The 14,437-nt window shown below is 45.4% G+C and overlaps 1 long non-coding RNA gene across 1 annotated transcript in view; it reads left to right on the top strand.

The window, feature by feature from the left end:
- Positions 1 to 228: 228 nt before the first annotated feature.
- LOC147615808 (uncharacterized) overlaps positions 229 to 14,437 on the top strand; it is a 43,625-nt gene continuing 29,416 nt past the window's right edge. Inside the window, exons 1-2 of the long non-coding RNA XR_015262579.1 lie at positions 229 to 466; positions 667 to 717. This is a non-coding gene — a long non-coding RNA (uncharacterized LOC147615808). The remainder of the gene's footprint in view (positions 467 to 666; positions 718 to 14,437) is intronic.

The following is a 14,437-nucleotide window of genomic DNA, read 5'->3' as shown; positions in this document are numbered from 1 at the left end:
GCCCTATAATATACAGGGCATAGGGGAGGTGGGGCCTCTTCTGCTCTGTGCAGAAGGCTTGAAGGCGGGTCTGAGAGGCCTCTTTTGCATGGCACAAGCGGCTCGTAGAGGGGTAGCCCAACCGCCTAAAAACGTGCCACGTGGCGATTGGGAATAACCCTATAATATCCTCTAAAAGCCATCTTCTATCCTCTTCAGGCTCCTCCCCTCCCCTCCTGTGAGAAAGTGTAAAAAGGGCATACTGTGTTCGAGTGGCGCAGCGTGCGGGTGCAGAACTAGTTATATATTAAAAGCGTCCTCTTCGATTTTCTTCTGCATAGGCTTGGCACTTGCTACAATGCAGCAGCGCGTTCGAGCAACACCGGAGAGGGAGGTGGCCCATCAGGACACCATGGAACAGGTCGTGGCGCTCAACCCTTACAATCCCGACATCCTCCCTGAACTCGAGACCTACGTGCAGGAGCAGGTGCCCCCTCCTTGTTTTTTCATAGCACAAAAACTAAAAGAGATCGATGTCTCTGATATTGCTAAGCCAATCTGGGCTATGTCAGACATAATAATCTCCAAGGTCCTCTCCCCTAAGCACTAAACGTGTGAGAGGTGCTCAGGCCAAGGGGGTTTTTTTTTTCGGTTTGTTATTCCAAGAACCTTTTTTAATCTTTGCAGGTTGTCTATCAGACTTAGAGCTTGGATGCCAACTTGTTACGCTTGTATCAGGTAGGGGCTTTATCTTCAGAGGCCATGGGCTGCTCCCTTCTCTGTTAGTGCTTTTGTTTAAATGGCTTAGCCATGATTGTGTGCACTTGCATGTAAGTGTTTTGATTATTTTGTTTAGGCTTTATCTGTTTTTCTTCACCGTTTCTTCAACAAGCTTCTGTCTTCAACTGGGTCGCCTTTTACCAGCTGCAAAAATCGAGCTTTCTAGGACTGATTTTTTGTTGAGATATAGGCTCAACAAGTATCTATGAGCAATGTATCATGCGTCATCACTTCAGATATTATTTGCTGCCATTTTTCTGTGCTCTTGCATGGTTGTTCAAGTTTCTTGAACAAATGAATTATCATAAGAAATTTTCACTCATAGCGGAAAGGGCATAAGGAAACATTCTTATGCTACAAGCAACCCTAGCAACATTTTCAGCCCACAGGTGGAACAAATTCTTCCATAAGTGCCATTGCATGCCTCCAAGGGAGAGAGTGTAGTCCTTCCAATGATAACTTAGGTACTGAAATCCTTTAACAGCGTAAGATTGTCCAATGATGATCATTTATCATGTAGAAGTTGCTTGTTGAAGCCATAATATTCCTAGTCTTATGTCATATGGACTTTTTGCAAAAGATAATATTTACATGGAGCTACTTCTTAAAAGCAAAAAACAGGACTGTATTAGTATATGCCACATAACTAGCTTATTTTTTTTGGTGGGGGGGTTCACCATTTTGGACATTTCTCATTTTTTATTTGTGGATGGGCTTTTGAAGGTGTCAAGACATCCAAAGGGCTATGATGTACAACCCTTGGGAATGGAGCATTATCAAGTAACAAGGAGCCAGGCACCCTTGGTTTTGTTGCGAGTGCTTGGAAGGATGACATGGACTTTAGAATGGTAGCGAAGCCTTTGGGAAACTCAAGCGACACGTGGGACGTAGACTCACACATGCATATATACATATCACACACACACACACACACACACACACACACACACACACTTTAATCTTCTAAGTTCTATGATCTATCTAACTTCAAGAGAAAGAATAAGAGTTATACCTCTCAGGAGACAATAATGTACAAGCATCGAGGGCTTCTCCAATCTTGTCCATGAACTCATAGAGGAGGCCAATGATACTCTCCTCCATGTTTGTGAGTCGAAGGACACTATACATGGGATTGAGTGTCTTGACAAGTGCTTGCGCATCATTCCACCAAGTCTCCCTCATGACCATACGAGAAAATGAAACCGACTTTGGTGCATCTTTGTCATCCCATGTTGCCCACTCACGACATACCACTGTGCGCATTAGGCTAGGGCGCACCCTCACGAGCCTCTCCACCACAATGAATATGTAGGCCAAGCGGGTTTTGGATGGCTTCAAGAGCTCAAGATCAGAATTGGCCTCTATACATGCTCAGCACTTTCGGCCTCTTGGGTGACAAAGTTCACCATACTAGAGGCTATAGAAAAAATGTTTCTCACCCAATCCAGCTTTCAAGAGCTCAAGATCAGAATTGGCCTCTATACATGCTCGGCACTTTCGGCATCTTGGTGACAAAGTTCACCATACTAGAGGCTATAGAAAAAATGTTTCTCACCCAATCTAGCTTTCCCACATCTTGTATCATCAAATCAAGGCTATGTGCAGCACAAGGTGTCCATACAATCTTGGGGAACTCTTCTTCAAGCATCCTTCCCATGGAAACACAATTTGATCCATTGTCTGTTATCACTTGCACAATGTTGTCTGGGCCAATCTCTTGTATAGCCTGGCGTATATGCCTGAAGATGAACTCCCCTGTCACCATTGTCGTCGCCACAGAGGCATCAATGGCACGAATAGATAGTGTGCCTTTGCATGAGGAGACTAGAATGTTATAAACACTCTTCTTCACATCAGACCAACCATCACATAGCAAAGTATATCCATGACCCCACATGACAACCCCACTATCATTGGTTGGCGAAGGCATGGAGCACCCATCAACCTTGGGCTTCACACTATCCTCTCTTAGGGGATCGTGAATAACGCAGTCTTGTTTATCTTCCAGCCTTATTGCAGGTGGCACGTAAAATCATAGCTATCCCACTGGCTTCACTTGCCCAAAGTCGTCATCGCCAAGCGACTCCATGTCATTACTATCGGATGACTTTGTGGAATTACTGCGCATTGACTCCATACATTTGTGCAGGAAAAGCAGAAGGGAGTGACGAAGCTGACAAAGGGCAGCCAGGAAGAGGAAAAGTACAAGGATGCGTGCCTTGGGAGAGCCGGGGAAGGGGCAAACCAGGCGTGCTTGCCAGTGGGTTAGAGTCCGGAGAGACGCCATGCCTCCACTTGGTGAAGTACACGGGAGCCCTAGAAGCCCTGTATTGCAAGGGACTCAATGATATGGTCCTCTCCGCGAGAGAGGCCGAGTTGAACTCGATCTGGATGTAGCCGTTGTCGAGGAATTGGATTCCCACGATGTGTCCTTGCTCGCCAACAAGTGTGGCTTGGAGGAGGTCGAGAACCTGGCTATGGGCAGTGATACTGCGGATGCACTTGCAGCTGAAAGTTTCCAACGAGCTTTGGAAAATTTGTAGTTCACAATTATGATAGATCCCAAATTCACTGCACAATTATGGCAATTAGTGTTTTCCAAATTGGAAACAAGTCTGAGCATTTCATCTTCGGATCACTCCGAGTCGGATAGTCAGACAAAGAGGATGAGGCTGACTATGGAGAATATGCTGAGGGCATAGTCACCATTTGGCTGTCCAAGTGGACTTTCCTTGTTTTGTGCCAAGGTATGGGAGGCCAAGGAGATTCATGTCACCTGTACCGAGCCCCGGATTTGTGTCACCTACGGGGGGCTAGGCCTTGGCAACAACGTGGAACCCATTGTCAGGGATCCCATTATAGGCTTCCTAGTGAGCTAGTTTCGTGCGTGGGAAGACCTGCTATTTATAGGTTCCAGGAACGGGAGATATATCCATTGCATAATGCATGTGCACTCATCTTTGCTTGCTTGAAATTGGTTTCGTGTGACTGCGTGCGGCAGGGGACACCCACCCTGGTGAACCGTGTGAATGCCCCGTATTCTGACATGGTTTGTGGTATGTGAACAGGTGGTAAGTATCCATTTAAACCCTTGTTTATTATTCTAAAGGTTTTATAACCTTTGTAGGGCCAGTGTCTTGGACCCAAGGCCCATGAATGGCCAGCCCAAGCTTTTGGCATCCCCTTTGGTCCTTTTAAGCCCTCACGTGGTCCAATTTAACGAGGGGGCACCTTACAAAGGTGGCTTCATTAAAGGTGGGGCCTTGCCACGTGTCACAAGGGAATAGGACCCCTACCAACCTTGCCAACTCTCATCTCTCTCCTCCCTCCTCACGTATCCAAGAAGCAGAACTCTCTCTCTCTCTCTCTCTCTCTCTCTCTCTCACCTAGTTTTTCCTATGTAAATCGACTTCCACAGAAGCTCAAAAGAAAAGCTGCCAGCCTGCACCCTATTGTCGTACTTGCGCTGTACCCAACTGCACCTTACTGCTGTAATATACTGGCTGTACTCGACTGTACTTGCTGTCCTACTGCCCATGGTTGTACTCGAACTGTACCTACTATCCGTACTTCGTGTACTTGCTCTGAACTAGCCGAGTCTGCAATTGTATCTGTTGTGTACCTGTTGAGCATGCATACAAGCCTTGTTGTACTGATCCACAGTCCTAAGCCTGATTAAAAACATTGATGCTGATTAAACATAATTAAGACAGAGGAGAGAGAAGAAGAGAGAGAGTGGTGTCAAGGTTTTTTGTATTTTAATATGGTACAAAAAGGTTGCATAAATGCTTGTACATGCTTTAGGCCTTGGTCAGCCCCATAGGGGTGACCTTGGCCCCCTCTACATATTATGCTTATATATGTGTGGGATGCTAGTCGTGTACTTGGTGCTCATAGTAGCTAGGAAACGCGTTTCCTACAGGGAAGGAAACGTGGAAACGTTTCCTTGTAGGAAACACGTTTTTTTCAAGCAAATTTTGTGACTTTTTTTTTGCCCCAAATCTAACCTTGAAATTTGTTTGACTCTTTTGATAAAGTTTTTTCTGGTTTTCGTGTGCCGCTTTCCCTCATCAGGGCTGATTTATTTGTATTGTTTATGGACATTGGGCCATGACTATTGATTCATTATGATTCATGTGACATGAACACTTTAAACTTATAAGTTTTAACCTATGTAGTGTCATGTATGTTTTTTTTTGTGTGTGGCATGGAATGATGGATGATTGGATCATGGATCATGGATTATGGATAGTGGACCATGGTCTTTGAATCATGATCATTTGACATTGATGATGGATGATTATATGGTTTTTGTTATTTGTGATTCAAAGACTATAGGCTTCAAATTGATGTTTCCATGTATTCTATGCATTTAGTGTTATTTTTACATATTTTATGCAGTATATATTTGAAATTTTGTACATGCAAAAACCTGTAGGTAGGAAACTTGTAGGAAACTTTGGGTTGATTTTATGAAACCCGTTTGAAACGTGTTCGAAACTTTTAGGAAGCCCGTTTCAAAACCCCCCCCCCTAACTACTATGTTGGTGCACTGTATGAGTACCTATTTGTGTACCCATACCCCGAAGACTTGTATGAGAGCTTCTGCGAGCTGAGTGAACCAAGCTCTAGTATGAGAGCTTCTACGAGTTGAGTGAACCAAGCTTTAGTACGAGAGCGCTTGTTCGTGCATTGTCTCGGAACAACAGTTACATGTTCACTCAGTTCCAGGTGTATGAGGCTGGTTGGTTAGGTCACTCTTTTCGATGAGTTGGGCATTGACATCTACACTGACGATTACTTGTTTGGGTAACATTTACTCATTATTTGCATTGCATGGAATATGTGGCTGGAGAGCACTCGGAACTTTGTATACAGATTAAATACTCCAATAATATACAACAATGTCACTGGGGCGGCCCCAGTGGTGTACTTTCATATTTAAGACTTGACGAGCTTGTTCTTCACGAGATGGTGCCTAGGAACATTCACACCTAACTGTTGTTATTATTGCAGTATTAGAGCATGGTTACTTCCATCTTCTCAGTGGGGAAATGATCGTTTGGGCATTGGGTTCCGTGTGCACAACTCTCATACACTATGGACAGCCATGCATAGAGTGAGCAAGGGCCTAGTTCACATGGCTAGCCAAGTGGTACACATGCTTGGGTAAGAGGCATACGCAATGTTATGTGCATAGGGACAACACTCTCAAGGCAAATGGGAGGTGCATGGAGATGCCCCAAATTTGTTGAAGGCCGAGATGGAACGCATAAAGAGGCAATTGTATGCCAAGGAGGAAGAGCTGAAGATGCTTTATGAGAACTTGTAGGTTCATAAACTTATGGAGGTGACAAAGGCCAAGTTTATGGTTGCACACACTATGGACTCTATGGCTAGGGAATTGGGTGTGAACCCTCAAGAGATAGCCCTCAACTATCTCATACCTAAAGGAGATGTGGTCAAAGGCAAAGCAGGTGAACTCTATGTCAAAGGACTCCCGCATGTGGAGACAGGTGATGATTTGTCTCGTAGGATCAAGTATTATGTACACAAGGATGAGGTTTTAGTGACTTCAAAGCAAGCCTCTACCCCGCATGGGTGAGGAAAAGAAAGAGATGTGCATGCAAGAGAGAGTGGCAAACAAGATGGAAATGTATATGTGATGCATGCTTCCCATGGGAAAAGTGATAGGCATGACGATGCCAAGAGGCTGAAGGAATTTAAGGCAGGTGATAAGTCCGTCAAGTTTAAAGCTTATCATGGTGAGTATGATGCAAGCAAGGCAATGGCTTTCATAGCCTAGTTTGATATTGCCTTCAGTGAAGAGGAGTTATCTGAGAAGTCAAAGATTCACCATGTGAGCATGTTTCTAAAGGGCTCGGCTGCCCATTGGTGGATCATTGAAGAGCTTTGTAGTAGCCCTGTTCACAAACATGAGAGCACTTCAAAGAGAGGTTCTATGCATAGTTCTTGCCTCCCAATGCTCTGGAGAAGATTATGAGCAAATGGGATAAGATAGAGTAGAAGACAATGAGTGTGTGCAAGCTTATGTGAACAAATTTTGGAAGATCTATTTGGAGGTCTCACCATTTTTGTTCGTGGGTGAATGCAAGAAGAAACCGAAGTTCAAGTTTGGGCTTCAATTGGTTTATAAATCCAGTCTTGATATGCATCACAATGCTATCTTGCAGGACTACATAGCAACCGCTCTTGCCACAGTGCAGTTAGAGCACAAATTGTAGGGTTCTGGTAAACAGGATCATGTTTTCAAGGGCAAAGAGAGGGCTGGTCATAACCTGCAAAAGGCTAAACCTTATGTGAAAGATGCGAAAAGTGGAGGAAGGCTGTAAATTTGTGCTCCCAAAGATGCCTCTTAGAAAAAAGACAAGTTTAGCTTAACCCGGAGCAAAGAGACTAATATGCTAAAGAGGGAAAATGCTTCTCATGTGGCAGCCAGGATCACATGTTTCGTGAGTGTCTTGCAATCAAAGATTAATGTGCATGCCATTCCTAATGTGCAAGGGAATACATGGAATGATGATAAAGAGAGGGTGGTTTGCAAAGCTTGGGGATGGCTTAATTAAGTATGAGCTTGCAATCTTAATGTTTGATGATTGTACCGCAGGTAATTTCATCTTTGTAGAGATGGCAGCTGCATTGAACACAAATTGAAGTGGAGGCTGCCTTTGTGGGAAAGCAAGTGCAAGTGACCCCTATCATTGGGAAGTTATGCATTTATATACAAGGGTATCTTGATCATGAAAATTTCTTGGTTGCACCATTGCATGAATGTGATGTATTACTGGGAAAGCCGTGGCATCACGGCATTGAGCCACACAAGGAGTATAAGACAAACAAGATTACTTTTATGTGTAGAGGCCGCATGCATGTTATTGATGCTGGCCAAGAGGGAAGCTCCATCCCAGTTGTATCTCATGTTTAGATTAATAAGTTGTATCTCATGTTTAGATTAATAAATCAATGAAAAAGAGTGTTTCTGCATACTTGGTTTTTGTACGCGACATTGTTTAATGTGATGATGTATAGGTAAACACTCTTACGAGTGAGATGCTGAAATTTTTGGACGTATTCAAGGATTGTTTTGCAGAGGCTTTGCAAGGAGAATTACCTCATGAATGATCCGAGGATCACTGCATTGATTTGGAGCCGGGTAGTTCCCCGCCAAATAGACTTGCATATAGGGTAAGTGGAGCACAGCAAGAAGAGATCATGAAGCAAGTGACCGAATTGTTGGACCGAGGCTTAGTTCAGTCAAGTTCTTCGCCATATTGTTCACCTATCTTGCTAGTGTAGAAGGACGGTTCCTTCCATATGTGTGGATTATCGGGCTCTAAACAAACTTACCATCAAGAACCGGTTTCCAATCCCATGCATAGATTACATCCTCGATAAACTTAATGGGTCTGCATGTTTCAATGTGAATGGGTCTGCATGTTTTAGTCGCATTGATCTTAAGAGTGGATATCACTAGGTGCGTGTGGCACCATAGGATGTGCACAAAACGGCATTCAGGACATCATTTGATTTGTATGAGTTTTTGGTTATGCCATTTGGACTCACGAATGTCTTGGCCACGTTTAACAGAATGATGGATCACATTTTTTGTGAACATTAGAAATTCACAGGTGTGTTTTTCGATGATATATTGGTGTTCTCCAAGAATGAGGAAGAACACCGCAAACACGTGGCTAGTGTTTGAAGAGCTTCATAAGCATAGCTCTTCATCAATGTGAAGAAGAGTGAATTTTTCCTCTCAGAGATTCACTATTTGGGGTACGTTGTGTCGAAGGATGGTGTCATGATGGATCTTGCAAAGATAGAGGCCATTTGGAATTGGCTTGAGCTATCTTCCGTACATGAAGCACGAAGCTTTTTGGGTTTATGTTCATACTACATGCAATTTATCAAGCACTTTGCATGGATTGCTTCACCATTGCATGAGCTCACTAAGAAGAAGGCAATCTTTTTTTTTTCCAAGAAAAAAGATCCTTCTATTAGTTACCAAGAAAAAGAGCCATAATGGCTAAGTACAAACTCGTCTCCAAATGGGAAGCGAGAGTCCAGAAGCATAAAAGGGAAGGATGCTCTTCTCCTTCGGCTGGCCGCTCTAGGAGGTGAAGACTATCTCGTACAATGGGGAGTGGGGGGCGGGGAACAACCACAAAGGTGGTCTAGACTCTATAGTGGTAAGTGGACTCGCCACCACTGTCAGTAAGAAAGGGATGGTGACGCCAGATCCTCAGGAAGACTTCTCTGCGCTTCCGCATGCGGTCTGAGCCACCTTGAAGCCTCCCCCACTAACCACGAAGGTATGAATGATATCTAGCCAAATGCTCCGGATGGACTCCGCTGGGGTAGGGTGCGGGTGCCTTCGATGGCTTTGTTGCATCGAGCTCTCCATATGTGCTACGCAACAATACTGTTGCAAATCTCCCATCTTTGGCTAAACTTGGAGACCAATGACCTGAAGGTGGAGATGGAACTAGCACTACAAAAATACGAAGGTGAGAGACCTAAAGGGCTAGTCCCCGACTCTCGTCCTCATATGACATGACAACCGCGGCCTTAGTGGCCCAAGCAACTGTGCCCCATGTAACAATGCGGAGGGGGCCCTATCCATAGTGTGTAGGATCCGTTGCTAACTCTGCAGAGCATTCGGGCAATTCCAAAGACAATAACGTTGGGACTCCTGGGAATGGCCACACCTTGGACATAATCCTGGCCTACCGCCAATGGCCAACCAAGTGCCAACTGCCAAGCACGGATGTGCCAGCTGCCACATGAAGAGAGTGATCTTGTGACCGAAAACTATCCCACAGCCTCTTCTAGAAATCTGAGAGAAATTGCGGCGAGAGGCCTTGGGACTGCTAGCATCCTGCTATTGTTAGTGTGCCCTCAACCTCGGGATCTGAATGCTATGGCCTAGCCTTGTAGTGTATCCCCTGAAATCCTAAGGGAGGCGTTGCTCTCTCTAAATGCCATTGAGGTCCAATGGAGAAGGTGAGTAAGGCGGAGCTCTCACCCGTGCCATGAATTGCCAGGGTATATCATGGCTGGTGAACACGTCCAGCCACTACGAGGGAGGAGGGCTCGGTATCGGGGCCAGGCACCCTAGGAGGGATGGAGGAGTCGATGTCGAGGCTAAGTCTGTCCTTGCTCCGGATCCCACAAGATTCCTCTCCTCGGCCGTTGGGGGTCTCTTTGAATGTAAAGCCAATCTCCGAGTGACCTAGGGGGCCTGTTCTCAAAGCTCCCCATGACACGTGTTGGTGAGCCCCAAGCATGTGACCACTAGGCAGACGGACCAAGGGATTCTAGATCAGAGGCTGTCGGAGATGCTCCTCGGAGGCTATCGGAGGTGATTGCTAAAGGGCTGGCCTGAGATGATCGCAAGCACGCATGAGACTGGTTGCAAATCTGTCCTCAAATGCTGAGCTAAAGCCACGAGCTTGCATCTCTGTGAAAATCCATCTCGTGCTCTGAGGCCAAGGGCCTCCTAGAATCGGGATGCGGGTGGATATCCTAGCTAGGAGGAAGTCCTTCCGAGGCTCACCACCCGGAAGAAGGCCTCAAACAATCAACTTGCCCAAAAGGGCACGGCTTTGAATGCAGGGTTGATGATGCCTAGGCCTCCTTTGTGTCGTGGCTGAATGATCACTTTCCAGCCACCTTGGCCCGAGCAGGCCTCTTGTTGTTCAGTCCACAGAATGTTGCGGATCAACCATTGAACTTGACCGATACAGGCCCGAGAGAAAGGCCAATAGAAGGTGATGTACCACATGGTGGCGAGAAGAACGTGGTTCGCCACCACAACCTAGCCAGCTGAAGAAAGCCTGGCTGAACTCCAGTGTAGTTGCTTCTCTCGAATGCTGAGAAGAAGAGGAGCTAGTTGTTGCTCAGGGGAGATATCAATGCCATGATCCATCTTTTGGACTCACCAATGCATCAGTGACGTTCAACAAGATGATGTCTTGGGTTTTTCAGAATCTCATTGGCAAATCCATCTTCATCTTTCTAGTCTCTAGATGACATCCTTATCTTCTCAGGGACTACAGAGCAGCATGAGTGAAACGTGGCAAAAGTTTTACAACTCTTGCAAGACAGTGAGTTGTTTATTAATGCCAAGAAGAGTGAGTTTGGTATTGGAAATACATTACTTGGGATACATCATTAGCTCATCATGTATTAGCCTCAATCCTGAAAAGGTGCAGGCCATACTCAATTGGGATATTCCCAAGATAGCCCAAGAAATTCGTCATTTGTGGGTCTTTGTTAGGCCTACAACACGTATATGGACAAGTTTTCTGACCTTGTAGCACCTCTCCCCGACTTGCTCAAGGGCGTGAAGACTCCGCTCCGCGCCAGAAAGTGTCTGTTTACATGCAAGGCTCTAGAGGTGTTCCAGGCATTGAAGAAAGTTGTCTCTCAGTCACTAGTCTTAAAGTTTGCATCTGAAACCGGCCTCTGGTAGAAACAAAAGTGCGGTAGACTAGCAGTCACCCGTCCACTTGTAGTCTAGATATGAAAACAAAATAGATTGGAGCTAGAGTGCCCCAAATCTGAAAATAGAATGACACCTGTTGGCCCCAAAGCTTGGCGCCCCTTGCGGTATTTCTTTATTCAATTTCAAAAATATGTAAGGCTGAGTACACCAAAACCAGCCAAGAGAATACACTTGTATGTCCAATCTGGCAGCCCACAATACCTCTTAGCACAGAGGATTCACACACACAGATCTGTGTCTCAAAGCAACACTCTGTGCTTCCCTCTGATCAGCCAAGTCCATTAAGCAGGACTGCCTTGAGCATACATCTGGCATATCTCATGCACATGGTTCAACAACTCAGCACAACATACATTCATTGTTCAGTCTCTGTCTCCACCCTTTTCAATCTGCCATACCCCTCCTCTCACAAGGGGCCAGATAGCTCAAATCTGCAACAACAGACATAAGCCAATGGAAAGAGAGATAGATGAACAAATTCAGAGCTTACCAAAATCAGCTCGTGGATCTGCACCGGAAGAAGTGATTGTACTAGTCTGTACTTACACACTTGTTTCAACAACTTTGCTTCACACGTGTGGGTGTACTTGCTTGTACCTTCCTCTCTTGCATCCACCTCAGTGCTGTATCTGCAGCTCTCTGATGCTGCGCCAACTGTTCCAAGAAAAACTCCGCCTGTACCAAGAAGAGCGCCGCCTGCAGCTGTACGGCTCTGTCTGTACCAGAAAAAAAACGCCGCCTGCAGCTGTACTGGTGCGCCTGCTCCTGCTGTACCTGACTGTACTTGATGGTACAGTTCTGTACCTGCAGTACAGCCACCTGTCAACAGTCGTACAGGTAATTGTACCTGCTGTCCGTACAGTTGTACAGCGCCGCCTATACCTGCTCAAACCCCTGTCTACGCCGCCTGTACCAGCAAGTCATGCAGCAGAGAAGACAGCCGTACTGTACTTGCAGTCATAAAGGGTGTACGGGCTGCACACGTGGACTGTACGGCTGGTTTGCACAGAAAAAAACAGCAGCAGAAAACAGCAAAACAGTAGTCCCACGTTGCTTCTCCTCTCCTCCATGCCTAGACTTGCACGATTGCCCAAAAGCTAGAGAGAGAGTGAAGAGAGAGAGGCATGCACTCCAAAAGTGGAGTTGCCCTCTCTCCAAACTTGTCCTAGGGCCCCAACTTTAATAATTATTAAAGTTCCCTAGGGGCCTCTAAGGCCTAGGGGCAACCATACATAAAACATTAAAATATTAATGTTCTAGTTCCCCCCTTCACACCTAGGGATGTCCACACATCATTATCTCTGTCCGGGCACCTTACATGTGAATCATTTAATATTTTGACTCAGCAACCACCATGCCCACACTTGTGCTGTTCCATTTTCACAGGGCCATGACATACCCCCCTCTTGAAAAATGGCAAGCGTCCTCGATTGCATTCGGGTGATACAGCAAAATATGTAAAGTGAAATATACAATATGGCAAGATCAGCGTCCCAATCTCTCTAAGCCATGCACATGTATCAATATCATTCACTGCAAACCAATGGCGTAGTAGTAGTCCAAGTTGTATACCACTGTGAACCAAACACAACCACAATATCCCATGTGACTAGTACACATATATCATAGAAGTCCCATAAACAGATGTACTGTCAGCCATCAGTACCTTCGGGTGAGATAAAAACTGCACCAAGCGACCTCTAGATGTCATCTGAGCCTGTCTGTATCAAGGGAGTGGAGGTGCTACCCCCCTCTTGAGCATCAGGTAATGCTCCATACCCATGCTCTGCTAAACCTGAATGAGCCACAACAAGAGTCGGCTCTAACTCAAAGGCATCGAGATAAAGCTGCAAAACCTGAGGTGAATCTGTTAAGTCACCTTCCTCCATCCACTTCGCATCCATCGGTGAATAGTTCTTGAACTTCACAAGATAGCGACGGGAAACTTTACCTCGTACCTTTCTTTCCTTATGTGCCAGTATCTGCACTGGAATCAGAACCTCATCAAGTTCCTCAACTTCCGGCTGAGCCTCATCTGATACATCCTCAGGCACATCCCCACGGAAAGGTCCAAGGAGACTCACGTGAAAAGCATTGTGAATCCTCCAGTGATCTGGTAGCTTCAAACGATAGGCTACCTCACCAATCTTTTCCAATACCTGAAAAGGCCCATAATAACGCATGCTCAATTTAGGGAATAAGCGCTCTTTACCCTTCATCTTCTTGAGTCTAGCCTTTTCAAAGCGCAAAAGAACCCAATCACCCAATGCAAACTCTAAAGCACGTCTGTGACGGTCTATGGCTTTCTTTTGCTTCTGCTGAGTTTTCTGGAGTGCCAACTTAACTCTCCGATAAGCTTCATCCATGTTTTCCACATACTGATCAGCCTCAAAAATCTTATCCTTTGTGTGCAAAATGGGTGGTACCTTCTTCCCCCCTTCCACAATCTCAAAAGGCGCTTTGCCTGTCGAGGTATAGACAGTGTTGTTATATGCGAACTCCACTAAAGGAAGATACTTTTCCCATTGTTGCTTGTGCTCTGACACATAACACTTAAGAAGATCCAACACTGTAGAGTTAGCCTCTTCCGACTGACCATCTGTTTGTGGATGAAATGACGATGAAAACTTGAGAGTTGTACCCATGTTGTCAAACAACCCTCTCCAGAATAAACTCGTCATCCGTGGATCACGGTCACTAATGATAGACGAAGGCAAGCCATGATACTTGAAGATGTTTGCCATGAACAACTTCACCATATGATCCACTTTGATCGTCTTATGCACGGGAATAAAATGAGCCTGCTTACTGAACCTGCATATGATAGTCCAAATGTCATCATCGCCCGTTTGTGTCTGTGGAAGATCAAATATAAAATCCATGGCAATGCTCTCCCAAGGTCTATCTGGAATAGGTAAAGGCTGTAGTAACCCTGGTGTCTTTTGACGGTCAAACTTTACCTTCTGACATACGATGCATTGCCTCACAAAGGCATCAACATCTTCTCAAGGTTGGCCAATAAAAGAAAGTCGCCACTGCTTTTACCGTGGCGTCAATACCTCTATGACTTGCATACGGTGGAGCATGACTTTCAATCATAACCTTGAGTCGCGATGGCCTGGTAACAGAGTCTGCCATGCATCAATAAAA

The sequence above is a fragment of the Cibotium barometz genome, chromosome 39 (genome assembly GCF_041138505.1).
Source record: "Cibotium barometz isolate CiBa-2024 chromosome 39, ASM4113850v1, whole genome shotgun sequence".
In the NCBI taxonomy this organism is placed as follows: Eukaryota; Viridiplantae; Streptophyta; class Polypodiopsida; order Cyatheales; family Cibotiaceae; genus Cibotium; species Cibotium barometz.
Note: the sequence above shows the minus strand (reverse complement) of the source record. Positions and strands in the feature narration are given on the sequence as shown.